Source organism: Fundulus heteroclitus, chromosome 7 (genome assembly GCF_011125445.2).
Source record: "Fundulus heteroclitus isolate FHET01 chromosome 7, MU-UCD_Fhet_4.1, whole genome shotgun sequence".
NCBI classification, from domain to species: Eukaryota; Metazoa; Chordata; class Actinopteri; order Cyprinodontiformes; family Fundulidae; genus Fundulus; species Fundulus heteroclitus.
Window position 1 is genome coordinate 13,305,910 of NC_046367.1, and position 14,200 is coordinate 13,320,109.

General features: G+C 36.7%; 1 protein-coding gene across 3 annotated transcripts in view; it reads left to right on the forward strand.

Annotated features, from left to right (window-relative positions):
* Window positions 1-14,200, forward strand: part of LOC105938368 (radixin) — a 54,787-nt gene that overhangs the window by 20,736 nt on the left and 19,851 nt on the right. The gene's annotated exons all lie outside the window — the stretch shown is intronic.

The window sequence follows — 14,200 nt, forward strand, 5'->3', positions numbered from 1 at the left end:
GCTAAAGCTTAGATTGTCTAAACATACCATAGGAAAAAAAAGTAGACAAAGGGTAAAAGAGGATTTAGGAGGGACTGAGTGACAGGGACTTTGTTTGCAACCCGTTCAGAAAAATGATACCCCAGCTGCCCTCGGGGGGAAGCCCCACTCCAATTACATTAAACTGCACTTTGACATTAAGCTCTAAAGTTGGATACTAAACTCACTAGCCTTTTCACTGTTTTGTTTGTGTATCCCGTGTTTTTATTTTTTCCTTCCGAAAGCACGAAAATTCTTAAACATCACTCAGCATTAGAAGGAGAGAGTTGGCTGTGCAAGCCTGCATGATAATCGCAAACTAACTTTAGGCCATTAGCTTGTAGATGAAGAACAGCAAAAGAGAGAAAAAAATGATTTTGCTGCAACTAAGAGCTGTAACAATTGTTTTTATTTTTATTGAGCTCTATAAAAGTCTCCGGTGGCCACATGAAAACACTAAAAAAGAAGTTACTTGCAGGCAAGCCTTTAAAATTGAATTTGCTCTGCACCGTAACCTGCCCTAGAGCTGCGTTTTAATGGTGTTTCTGTGTGCACACTCACCTCTTTCATAAGTGGGGATTGTACAAACTGGGTTTTATGTAAGTAACCAGGAAAAGGTTGTTTTTACAAAGAAGTGGTTATTAAATTGAATAAAGAGGATATGGCTTAAAATCTTTTTTCCCCCCTCACACATCACATTGTGGTACTGTAGTGACAAAAAAATAATTCAACGGTTGAGCCAAATGGTAAAGTAGGAGAACTTGCAGTTTGTAGAAAAAAAATGATAATTTATTTTAAATGAGATCATGCGCCGATATTAATCTTTTATAATTTATTTTTTTATTTTTTCGGACACCTGTGAATAGCACCTTGGATCCCTGCCTATAACAGATGTTTTTTTTTTTACATCTTCTTTATTTTTCTTTTTAAATCGAAAAGCTCAGTCTGAATCTTGTACCTGGAGCCTCTTGAATTATATTTAATACAATGACTAGAGTTATATGAAGAACAACATCACTGTTATTCTTGTGAATAGCTGAATAGACATTAATTCCTCTTTGCTGGACTGATTTTCTGTAATAAGTTTTGTTTTATTTGTTCCAGATAATATTTCGATCCATTTAAGTTGAGCAGCAGATCTAAGATTCCCATGTCTGCGTGGTGTGTCGGGTAGATGTTCATGCTTTTTGTATGCATTATTATGAATCAGTATAGCTAGCGTTGAAAAAGGGGAAAATCTCGTTAGAAATTTTAAAGGAAAGCTAGTTACATGAGAAGATATTATGAAGAGCGAAAACAAACCTTAATAATTGGTGCAACCAAACCTTTTCATGAACCCTGGAGGAATAAAGGTTGTTGGAACATGCATTGATTTTGTAATGTGTGTGTGTGTGTGTGTGTGAATATGAAATAATTTATCTGATATCCTGAGTGTTTGTATGTTTTGCACAGCTGGTGTTTTAGATGTTTCTAAGTTTATGTCAGACCCTTTAATTGAGGGTGTGAGAGGTGATGGGACATCGTGCATTATTGATTTATTGCTGCGTTATGCACATGTTGCCCCTGCTGGCGATGGTGTCCATGAGAGCCAGTGCTTTTTTTTCTTTTTCTTTTAGAAGTAGGTGTGTGTGTGTGTGTGTGTGTGTGTGTGTGTGTGTGTGTGTGTGTGTGTGTGTGTGTGTGTGGGGAGGGGGTGCAGCACTGAGGCTTTGCAGCACTGAGGCTTTGCTGGTGAGCTTAAATATATCGGAGGCCCATTTTCATCAATATGATGGGAATTATCCAAGTCACTAAATCTAATTATAGGGAGGGTGAGAAATGTGCTGGGAAGCCTACCTTCAAATTTCATTAAATTCTCTCACTCTTTCATGCAAAGTAATAAAAAGGTAATGAAAGAATGAAAATATCCTTATGGATAGACATATTTTCACTCTTACAGCTGCACTGATTTTTTTTTTTTTTTTACTTATTTTTTAATAGGCTTGCCCTCACTAGGTTTAGTCAGGTCAATCCTATATCCAATATGATCCTTAAAAAAATCGCTACCTATAATTCTGCAGCAACTTTTTTTTGGAATGCACAGGGTTCTGATTCAGATTAGAACAGTATAACTCATTGCAATGTGACAGTATGTTCATTGTTTAGGGCCCAACCATCAAGCAGTTGGAAGTCTTGCACATATTTGGAATAAAATCATAAAATCTTGCTTTCCTGGTTTATTGTGAATGTACTCTGCAGCAGCACAGTTTGATTTCTGTGTGTTTCTGGTAATTTAGCATCATATTCTGCTGAAAGTTTCAGCTTCATTCTGGGTTGACATTTTAGAGTTTACTCTTCTTAGTCACATTAGCCACCATCTCTTACCTGATGGAGCCATCTGCTCCTGGCCATTTTATTGTGATAATTTATTCCTGTGGTAAGGTGAAGTTGCTGTGCAATGCAGAATCAGTGGGGAAATGTATTTTTGTGGGGAAGTTTAAACCAACATTATATTAGGAGGAACTTGCTAATATTTAAGCAGATATTGTTAACAAATGCCATCCAATACTATTACTACTTTACTGTTGCAGATACAGGAGCTTTACTGACATTTTAAAAATGTCTTTGAGCATCGTATCTAAGATTAATCTCTAGTTTTGTAGTGATACTTTACTTCATAGCACACCTAGCATCAGGGCTTTGCAACATCCAAGGCCTTTCCTGTTCATCTGCCTCAGTCAAAATACCTCCAACAACATGTTTCCTTTCAACTAAAGATGGCCGCAAATGCTGCTCTGAGAGAACATGGGCTGCATCCGAAAAACCTCTTTTGGGTAGGAACCCTTTGGCCTAAGCAGAAGTGCTTCAGTGTTCATTATGATGAGTGCTGTGAGAATAGTGCAGTGAGGAGCCTGTATGCTTCCTCTCACAGCTTCTTTAGCATTGGAACCTCACAATGACCCTTACCAGCTCTTTGAGGCTATAAGGAATCCCACAATTCTTTGTGTGATGTGACCTATAAGTACAACCACCTCACGGAAATTAATGAAAATGTCTAGAGAGAAGAGTGCGTGAACTTGTAAGTAGCGGAATTTACTCTTTCACGTTACATGACTTGTTGGTCATCTATGTGGATACGAGGTCTTTGGCCATCTTCGCCTTTGTTGTCTACAGCAAATAAAATCTGAAAGATAGTGTAACGGCAAAATTTTAAATCAAGGGAAGCAATAAAATCGTGAGATGTGATGAAATATAATGTGTGTGTGTATGTATATATATATATATATATATATATATATATATATATATATCTATATATATATATATATATATATATATATATATATATATATATATATATATATATATATATATATATATAACCTTGAAAATTAAAGAGATTATTTGTTTATATTGTACACCTTGGTCACTTAGCATATACCGGTAATCACAAATTCCTGTTAAAAACAAAATCTATTCATAAAATAATGGCTACAAGATACATTTGTTTGCTTGTGTGAAGTCTGTATGATTTGACTTGCATAATACACATGGGTTTCCGTCACATAATAACATATGAGTTAAATGCAGCCCAAAATCTGACAATCCAACCTAATCCTATGAGTTTTTTGTTTTCAATCCCAATACGTTTTAATCCGATTGTGAAATTATGTGCATGTAAACATAGCTAATGTCTGATTGTTTTAAAACCAACACAAGTCACGTAAGAAATCATAAAATGTACCCACATACGGGCCCATTTTCTAGATTTTTTTTTTTTAAAGTAATTTCTTGTTGTTTATCACAAAGGAAACCCAGCAATGTATGCACATCCAGGTTCCCTCTTCCCTCCCTCATGTTAATTACACACTCAGTATTGTTGCTATGGCAACACAATTTCAAGAAATCAGTTATAATTTTGTTGAATTTCTCAATAAGCGCAATTATTTCAATAAAACTCTATTTCCTTGACTCATCTTTCTCCTGTTTTTATGAGGCTTCTGATCACTCTTGACTTTTAGCATCATCGCAAATATCATTTGTGTATAATGTCAGAATCCATTGCTATGAGACTATTCATCAGACTCAATATGCTATTAACATATAAAGTATTAATTTGTGCAGCCCAAATTATTGTCTTATTTGGCCTCTATATTAAGGAGGACAACTAATATTGGTATTTTTGAATATATTAGTTTAAACCTACTAATACATCTTGAAATGTTTTATGGAATACTATGAATCTCAGGTCAAGAATAAATTTAGGTAAAAAGTGCCTGATTGGAGTCCAGTGTTCATAACAAAACATGTTTAAAAACACAAAATGGAGATGAGGGAAAGAGACAGTGTCTAACACTAAATACATTTTATTTGCAGACTTCTGTCAATCATTGATTTGTTTAACTCATGTCGTTTTATTTCTGTGGAACATGCATTTACTGAAGCTGTATTTGCCATGGTAACTTTTTGAGTCCAAATCAGCCCACACAGCAGAGTCATTTTCCAAATTCTTTAAAATGCACAAATTCCAGGAATAACTAAAGGATCTGGGATGACGTTGATAGACCTTGCCACATGCTCATTTAATGCTTTCTGGGACGTAAACGTAAAGTATCCATCATGAATGCATTGAAAAATATAAACCAGAAATAAATTGAATCAGAAACTAGTGTAAATGTTTTTTTTTTTTTTTTTTTTGGATGAGGACCTGATGTAGAACGGGACAGGTGTGTGGAAAAGATGAGCGGGGAAGAGGTGTAAAACAAACATTATGGCAGATGTGTGGAATTATAAACAATAATGAAAAACTGATAACAGACATGGTTAAGAAGGCAACACAACACTGGCTTTAAAACCTTTCATAAAGTAGCTCAGCCACCAACAGCTTTTAATCATGGCTGTCTTAGCATCTCTCATTCAGTCTCATAAGCACAGTCAACAAGTTCAGCTGTGCTGCGTGGGCGGCCTCTGCCTGTACACACTAGCCTAGTATTAAGCTGTCACTAATTGTAAATAACACGGAGTTACTAAAGGATTCTGGCAAACACAGACGGCCGCAAACACACACAGCCTTCATTTTCCTGTGACGTTAAATGGCTACAATTTCACCATAAAGGATCTCAAACAGTAAACTGTCAGGGACAATCGGCGACAACAGGCCTCCCTGCTGTCTTACTTTATACTTGCAGCTTCAGAGGGGAGGAAAAATTGCACTTTATCAAGCCTCAAACTGCCTCCTCAGATGTACAATCTGTCGCTGTATAGAGGGTTGGTCAGGGTGATTTTCTTTTTTTTTTTTTTCTTTTTTTTTTCTGACTTCAATTTCACATGTTGAATCAACTGAAGTATCAGCCATTTACACACCTGGAAGACAAAAGACGAACAGACCTTCATAGATGATCCCACTGTCAAATTGTTTTTTTTCCTTAGATCTCATCTAAAAATTATATATCTCCCCCACATAATAATATTGTACTCACCGGATCGTTTTTTTTTTTAGAAACGTTTTCATCCACACAAACTCGTGTAAATTCGTTGTTTTAAACATGCCAGACTCATAGGGGCAGTGAGCTGCAAAGCTGAAACCTATGTCAGCCTATCAGGGTCTTTCAAAATCAAGGCGAAGTTGAACTGCATTGTTCCTGTGTAAAACATCTGACGTTCAAGCGCCTTTTCTCCTCAACGTAAACCAACTGTAATGTTTATAATGTTCCACGTACGCTTTTTACGTTGAAGTCTCGATGCTGAGGCCGAAGACAGAAATACTTTGTGGTGCCAAGGTAGTCAATTGGAAATAAACGACCAGAGATCTGTAGGTTGGTGAATTTGTACGGTTTAACATTGATTAGACACACATTGTTAACAGTCAGTCACATTGCCAACGTAGAAATCAGCATCCCTTTGATAACATTAAAACACTAAGTAAGAGATCTTGCACTTTCCTGCAGTATCCCACTAAAATTAAATCAGCAGTCTCATCATAATTCAGGCGACCAAGTACTCTGCTCACAACAAGCGATAGCTTCTAACGACCCAGGACAGTGGCGAGTGGGTCATTGATTTGCATCTGACGTAGCATGCACCTGGGAGGATGGCCCTCCATGTCTTTAAAAACAGCAGTGCTCCATCTTCCTTCCTTACTGTGCTGCACAGCACAGGCAGCACAGTAGCTGCTAGCCAGCTTCACAGGAAGGAGCAGGCGGTGTTGGTTTTTCCAAATAAGGTACATTTGAACATTTCATGACATTTAAATAAATTTATACTCTGATTATGGTTAGTATAAGTGTGCAAATATAGGCTCTACATAATATATCTTGTATGCTTTACATTATTTTAACGTATTAATTCTGAAGGTGTGAGAGCTTTTATTTTGCCGTGGTGGTGCACCGCAGTCAGTTACATGTAGTGGAAATCCTGGATACTAAACTACTGGTAAAGGAGCAAAATGAACATTACCCTCTAAATCTAATCTATTGTTGTATCAGCCTGGATGAACAGCTGACATGGCTGTACAACTCTGTTAAACACCTTATTGATATCAAAAATAGCGTATGTAGAGTCCTCTTCACTAAATAACTGTCACGCTAAAGAGTGGTTCGGGTCCAACCTGGTCTCATTCATAATCAAACATATGTGTTCGACTCCAACATCATAGATAAATATATTGGACGATCCCTAATAGATTTTAATAATACCTTGTACGGAACAATATATTAACAACATGACCTGATAGGATTTTTGGTCAATGGATGTTCAAAGACAGGAACATCACTAATGGTAAAAAAGTAATTTTTGTTTAGGTTTTTACAATACTTCGAAAACTACATACAATTACTGCAGTCTGTAGTGTGTCCTTGTGTCTTAGTTGGAAATTCTGTAGATTAGTACAACACTTGTGATGTTTAGTAGTAACAGCTTATTCACCACACTTCTGCTCTGACCTGAATGGAGCGGGGAGAATAACTTGGTTATTGAATGACTCAGAGGAGTTGATTTTATTTGCAGAACTACATGAGCAGGACTCGCTGGCTCTTTCTAATAGATCCTGATAGGTTTATATATATATTTTTTTCTTTTTTACGTTTCAAGAGAGAGACAAGAGTCTTATTCCCAGTAAGAAAGGGGAAAAAAAACACATTTTTGAGGATGTGCCCCTATCCCACACATGCAGCGGTCTTTGCATTAACTGGACAGCAACTGAGTATTTGGGCTTTTTGTTTGAATTAGATACATTAAAGAAAGTGCAGCCCTTTCTATGTTTTTTACTTGACTACATTTAGTTTTTTCCCCTAGTTTATGTATTTTTTCAGAAATTCAGCCATGTTTTCTATAAGCATCTCCAGCTACCTTTATCGTTTGAAAAATGTGTCGGAATTGGCTCTGAATTAGGCACTTGAACAGACAGGTTGTTTATCAGTTGCCTTTGCCTTATTTTATACTTGGAGCCAAAATAAAAGTAAAAACAAAGGTTTTGCTGATATAAGATTTTGCTATTGTACGAGTTGCAAATTAACTCTTAATCTCTGCAACACATGAGCAAAAAAAGCTTTTATCTGTAGCAGTCACCTGGCAGAGAGGCTATGGATTGCGGTCTTGGTGTGGACTGAAACTACCAACTTTATCTTTTAACGTATTCTGTTATCAGGGAGAAGGCTTGCTCTGCTTCCTTATCGGTCTCTATCCTCAGCAGTCTCAGAAAACTGCTGAGGATAGATGCATACATTCTAAACATGACGTGTGCAGGAGAATGCACCAGTGTACTTTCATTCATCTTATTCTGCATTGCTACTACAGTGTTGTTAATTTTTCTCCAGAAAATCGTTATCAGCCGTTTCTTCTATCGTTTTTTTAAATAGCTGTCATTTAAGGGTATAATATATTAAACTCTGGGTGTTGCAAGTAAATGACACAAAGCGGGAAGCGTTAAACAACAAAATAAATGGGTTCCAGGGAGCAAACAAGTTAACAAACTTTTTCATCGGTTCTACCTAATAATTCATTGAAATAACTTCTTTAAAAGCAAACACCAAAATGATGACTGATACTACATTTATTTCTGTTTCCAAGCATAGTTAATTGGACAAACAGTTTCATACCAAGTCTGTAAGGGGTTCCTGACATTTTTTCTGGGTTTTTTGGACCTCAATTTGGGGTCATATGTCTCTCAAAACAGTCTAATTAGTGTCAGTGATGACTGATAGTTGAAAGCCTTCTACTACATAGTTTTCAATATGTAAAAACTGTCTCAAATCCCAGTCATATGTCTTTTGCATCTTCAGACAACTTCATGGGATTTTCCACAAAACTGAGATTTTCTTGGCCCAGTTAAACAGGCAATAAGACTCTGTGCTGTGATTAGATTTTCCACTGCATCAAGCTTTAAGTATTCCTTCAGATCCATCAGTAGATTCATTGAAATATTAAATTTCTTGCTTGATCTTTGAAAACTGGAAACAAAGAAGTTATTTTGAGACTAAACCTAATAAGCATTTCAGTAATTGTGTAATTAAAGAACTGATATGATTTAGATTAGTGTATTATGCATTATTGCACTTGGACATAATGAACAGTACACGTTATTATTAATTTTGGTAACTATCATTTATATAGCCACAGTTTAATAGCATCCATGTGTTTCTGCCATATTGCTACCACCCGGCTTCCTGAGTAAGCATGCAACAAAGGTGGGTGTTTTAGTGCAGACTCTAACTTTGCAACAATTTCTCATTCATCTGCCTTTTCAAATAAAGATACATTGCAATAAATAAAGTTATTATAGTAAAAGTTATTTTATATAATTAGATTATAATTAGAATATTTATATAATTAGATTGCAAAAGCAAAACTTATACATATTTTATAGATTGTTTACACAGAGAGAGTTTTCTTAAGCATTATTTCTATTGATTTTATATGATTTATAGCAGACTGTGAATGAAGGCCAAAAATAGTGTTAATCACAAAATTGCAATTTATTGTAAGACAAACTTAAAACAGGATTTTCAATACACAATCGGGAGTATGGAATCCCAATCATGTGATACATTGCTGAGTTGACTATCCAGCCAGTAGACACTGACATCCGCCAAAAGCAGGGTTAGCAACACAAAGGCAATGCTAAAATAGCTGGCTGTTCAAGGCGTGCTGTATCCAAGCACATTAATGGAAAGTTTAATGTAAGGAGAAAATGTGGTAGAGAAAATGAGCACAAGCAATCGGATTATTCAGGGATGTAACAAGATCTTGTGGCTCACGTTATTGAAACGGCACCATATTTCTCCACGCACTGAAGTCTGTCTCAGAAAGCTCTATGAAGGGCAATGCTTCACACTAGACAGCATGTGTTAGATTCATATTTTTACTCAGCTACACAGGTATTAAGGAAGCCTCTACCACTTTTAGAATGTTTTGAGTGGTGGCACAAAAAAAGATCTTCTTTTTGCAAGTTTTAGGTTTTTCTTTATTTCAGAACTTAAAAATAGAAATAAAATGCCTTTTTATTTTATTTTATTTTTTTAGGACAACAAATTTTCACTAGTATAAAGTCGTTTATCAAAGATTATAAGTTGATCTTTTCCCCCCCCAAAATGGTGTTGTAACATTTGTGGTTCAAGGATGGGTTTTATTTAGTTGGACTAAAGTCAAAAATAACTCTTTGGATCATAAATGTTGCAGACCCCTGATATAGACTAATAAATCCTGGACTGAATTATTCCTCACTTATTACAGATTCTTTCAAAACACAGTTGGTGACTTCTGAAACCTTCTTTGTGAAAACAAAGAATGCTTGAATTCTTAGTTTTGCCTCTAATCATTGTGAAAATGTCACCTCTTGTTTAGAAATCAGCTTTAATGCTAGCCGGTTTTCATTTATACTGGTTTTGCTTGTGAGCTCCCACTCCGAATTGGCAAACTTACTTATTGCTAAAGTATATACAAAGGAATAAATGTGTATTCCCTGTTGCACTCTGTTGTTTGCTATTGATTCTCTCCTGACCTTTTAAACTTGCATTGTTCTGCATGAACAGTCAATTCTCTCTAGGCCACCCTGTCAAAGTGTTAAAATCCCCTCTGCGGGAAGCCACATGGCTTTTTAGAAAATGACACAAAAATCAGCCACAAGGACGTTGCCATGGCGACGTTATCAGTCAGACTTTAACTCAACGTGCAGTGCAGCGTGCACGGAACAATGAAACCCTGTGTATGTTGTAGACGCTTTTAATGCAATGCAGCCATATCACTGTGCTGCAGTACAGAGGCACAGGCGGAAGTACCATTGTGAAGCTGTCCACACGCGCCCCGCCGCTGCCACCACCATATGGTTGTGTTCCCACACTTTCCTGACAGCTATAGCACAGACACATCATCAAACTCTGAACTGAGTGGCAGCATACACACCTTTTTATCTTCAAAAGACAGTTTTCTCCCTTTCTTAACAGTAGATTTTAGTAGCAAATTGCAATGGGAAAAAAATATATGCCACCACAGCTGATTCTCCCAGACACTACTAATTTTTGCAGTCCATTTATGATAAAGGGGAAAGCGATGCCGTGTCTTTGCTTTGCTCTCTGGAACATTCTTTTTGATGCGCCGCGTGTGTTGGTGCATACACCTGTATTTGTCTCGGATCACTGCGCAGTCTGCAGTCCTTCTGTCTTCTGATTGCTGCTTTCTTGAGAGAGATTGATGCATTGAGTTCACCACAGGCATTATCTGTCCCTGTCTTTCTTCCTCAATAACAGAGCTCACATAAACCTTGTCTGTCGTACTATCTTGGTGGGAATTTATGTAGAGTAAATGGTACCTACCCTCTAACTCGTGCCAAAAATAATCAGCCCTGTATACTGAAAATATGCCAAAAGCAATTTTAACCTCAAAACCTGACCCTCTGTAAGTTAACTCAATGTTTTTGTCCTCAAAAGACCTCAGAAGTATAGCAATCTTCTTGATTTTAGACTCTGTTAGGATAAAATCTAGCTCAAAAATCCTCTGCAGTTTCATGCCTAAGGCTGGTAAATTTCTGTTTGTTGCCTTTCTCAGCTTCTTTGCCTCTCTCTGGGTCTTCTGCATTGTGTCAGGGTTACTTGAGGACAGTGCTGATGGGTTGTACTGCAGAAAGGAGCTTGCATACTGCAGCAGATAAAAACATGGAACAGTTTAATGTAATATAGTACACCTCCTGAGGGAAATGATAGATGCTCAGATAAACGGATACATGGGTGTGATTGTATATCAATCAGAGTTCAGTATTTTTAAAATGAGCCCAGGACAATGGTTTAATCCCACAGTAGAGTAGGGATGCCTGTCTGTTTCATTGTCAATGTCAGTTTAAGACTGAAAATGTTGATTTCTGGCTCTTCCCACCTGACTAAACAGCCTCCTGTGAATGATATTGTTGCAGCTGAGCACCACTGTACACCACCTCATTTCTGCCAGCATCAACAAAACCTTACTTTATTAATAATTCAGAATGAAACCCATCTATTTGAGTTCAGGTTGGCTGAAATCAGAAAAAAGAACTGAAAGTCTGTAGAACTTAACTCACTACAAAAAATTAAATAAAATCTGGAAAGCAGAACATTGATTTATTAAATCGCTGTCATTTTACAGATGAGCAAACAGGTTAAAGAGTGTTTAGCATGGGATACGGAAAAAATAGGGATGTTAATTGCTTAGTGAAAATGTATCACAAATTTAATATTTTTAATCAAATTTCAAGTCAGCTTGTATTAATGATAATTCAAGTAATCAATTAAGTCATCAGTTCAACAAAACTGACTTAATGTTTTGTTGCTTTAACATACTTTTTAAAACATTAGATGGCCTGGGTTTTCGTTTAGCCTAAACTTTCAGTCAGAAAGTGAAAAATCTGTTACTTTCCACAACTGCTTCAAAATTTGGCAGATTGATTCTGTTGTCAGGGCAAGTTTTAACTAGCTTAGTCTCCTCACCAATGTTTAATCATTGATACTTTTCAGTTTAAGACTGTGTGTGCCACCTTCAGCTAGTCCAAAATGTTGCACCCCATCTAAACCTAACCAAATGACCCAGAAGTGACCACACCGCTCCAGTGCTTTAATTGCTTCATTGGCTTCAAGTTAATTTTATAAAATTAAAGAGCAATGACTTTTTTAAATCAATGCAATTTAGAAGTACTAAGGTCAAGGTAGGTGCAAGCAGTGTGGTAATCATTCCTTTGCTGTTTACTTCTCCCAGGATGTAGAAAGAGGTTTTGATTGAAACCCAATAAAGAAACTGAATGCCTTACAGCTGACAGTAAATCATAATTCATTTGACATTTGATGTCTGGACTTATTTTTACATGTGCTATAAACATCTTTTTCATAAAAGGAGATATTCTTATTTAGAGGCAGGTGTTGTCGAGCAATTAGCTTGTTCACCAAGGAGGGTCAATAAAACCCTGTTTACCTGACAACGATCCATTGATAATCCATTGAAAACGTTCTAATTAAAATCTATGTTTACACGGCAACAGTGAATTGAAAATTACGTAATTCCCACCACTAGTTGGTGCAATGTTCTTTGAAATTCAACATGCACATGTACAAAAACTCTGCCTTAAACCCACTGCTTCTAGATTGTTCCAGGTTTTGATGGAAATGGCAGATAATGAAGTTTTCCTATGGACAGACGCCAAGATTCAGCTGTTGCTTTGAATTTGCATTGCATTTTAAAACCACCACATTCGGTTGTATTCAGAAGAGTTAGCAGCACAAACAATACTTTGCTATCTGCCATTGTTGATATTTTCATCTCCTGTGGTTTTTAAAACTGTAGGCAGATGTAATGTGCACGTTACACAACAAAAGCCATTGTTGTGTAAATGGACAAACGAAACTGTTTTTCCATTTTCATCAAAAATGTTGCGTAAAAAGGACCTTGGGCTGAAGTGCAGTGAAAATGGCACTTGAGGGCCATTTTGTGCCAATCACAACTAATTTTATATTATTGATAGGAAAGAGACATACCTTCCTGTTCCCCTACTAAACTTAATGAATATAGCTACAAGTTTAGATCCTCCAGGCCAGTAGGTAGCGCACTTGCGCTCACCCGCTACTGTTTTCCAGACGGTTGCCAGGTCCAATAGCATTACCATTAGCATTATGATTAGCAAACATTTAACTTACTCTTCCAGAAGGAAAGCGGCAACCTCTGTGTGGCTTCTGAGCCCCTTTGCTTCCTTAAGTCAGCACCAAAGCTCAAAAACTTGACCGATGTTCACCCTCGGTTTGCACACTATTCTACATGAAAACATCAGGAGAAGATGAAAACTTAAGTTTATGGAAGACTGTTGCTTGAGTTGGTATTGGCTCAAATACATCTTCAGACAGGGAAGTCTTTTCTGCAGGCACGCCGCCTGGGAGAAATTATGTTATACAAAAATGAATATTGGACTGGTAAGTGAGTCAAGTGGGACACAATCACACCCATGTGGACTGTGTACTACTGATGAAACATATGCTATTTTACTGCACCTTTAAAGAGTTCCAAGTTTAAACAGAAAGTATGCTTTACTGGATCAATAAATGTGGTAAACTAATGGAATTTTTGCAATCTTTCCTGCTTCGACCTTTTAAACACTTCAAGAAGAGCAATGGTAGAAACACTCTATCATTCCATAGGAAACTACTTTAAAAAAAAACACTTATCACTCTACAGTGACTGGTAGCAGGGGGAAAATGGCTACAGGTGTTACTGCCTTCAATCTTCCTAATGATTTTTCCTCATTAGAGTGAAGTGGAAGCAACTTCCCCTCTGCTGTCTGGCAGAGAGGAACAGTGTAAACACGCAGCTCCATATATGGATGCTGGCTGTTACGCTGTGTTTGTGCATGTGTTCACTATGGGTGAAGCATATTTATAGAAGTTAGACGGGAGGACACGCTCACTTAAAAGGCCAATGCTCACCAGCAGATAGAAAGACTTTGCGTTATTTAACTTGACTGTTTTGTTTTGCTTTGGATTTTATTTTCTATTTTATCAGTTTTATACACTTCTTTTTTGCATCTCAATTCTTCTCTCTATTAGAGGAGTTCAATTTAAACTAAATTGAATTTAAATTGAACCTAGACATCCTAAATTCTGTTTAGTTCAGTAACAAGAACTATTTTTATTTTTATTTACTCCTTTTCCTCTTTTAGATTAAATTAAATCCCTTTTTGAAGTCAAAGGTCTGTTTGTTG